The sequence below is a fragment of the Octopus bimaculoides genome, chromosome 4 (genome assembly GCF_001194135.2).
Source record: "Octopus bimaculoides isolate UCB-OBI-ISO-001 chromosome 4, ASM119413v2, whole genome shotgun sequence".
Taxonomy (NCBI): Eukaryota; Metazoa; Mollusca; class Cephalopoda; order Octopoda; family Octopodidae; genus Octopus; species Octopus bimaculoides.
The window spans coordinates 16,399,426-16,400,017 of record NC_068984.1 but is presented as its reverse complement, the minus strand read 5'-3'; positions in this window follow the sequence as shown (position 1 = coordinate 16,400,017).

The window sequence follows — 592 nt, the reverse complement described above, 5'->3', positions numbered from 1 at the left end:
AAAAACATGTTTAAAAGATTCAATGTTTGCAAGTTTCAATAATATCAAATATGATTGAAATGTTCACAACATTCAAAAATTTAAAAAAAATGTGGATCATCTTGTTTAATTGTACAAAATTCAATAGTATTAGAAGTGATCGATAAAAAACGTGGAACACCAAAGGTTCCGTCATACTAAGTTAAGAGGGAGAAAAACAAGGGAGAAATGAAGATAGTAAAAAAGGTTTTTGTTTACAACTTCTGTAATTCTTTTTCCGTCGTGGAAGAAAGCAAACGACGTCCTTGATTTCGTATATATTCGCTTGCTTTCTTCCAAAGAATCTAGTGCTCTTAGCTCAGATTTTCTTGGGGCTGGTCAGATTAGAGCAGTCTCGAGTGTAACCGGCCAAAACTGCAATGACAATCTGGAACTCGGCTGAAGATAGAAAGCTCCGAATGACCCGGCTTTGTTTTTTCCTGTCCTTTTTTGCATCGTCTAACTGTCCGGATGTTTTGTTGTGTCCTCTGTTACAGTCTTGTTCCATTTTTTGTTTTATTTTTTTATATATATACATATAGTGGCGTACGTACACTTTTGGCCTCCTATATAT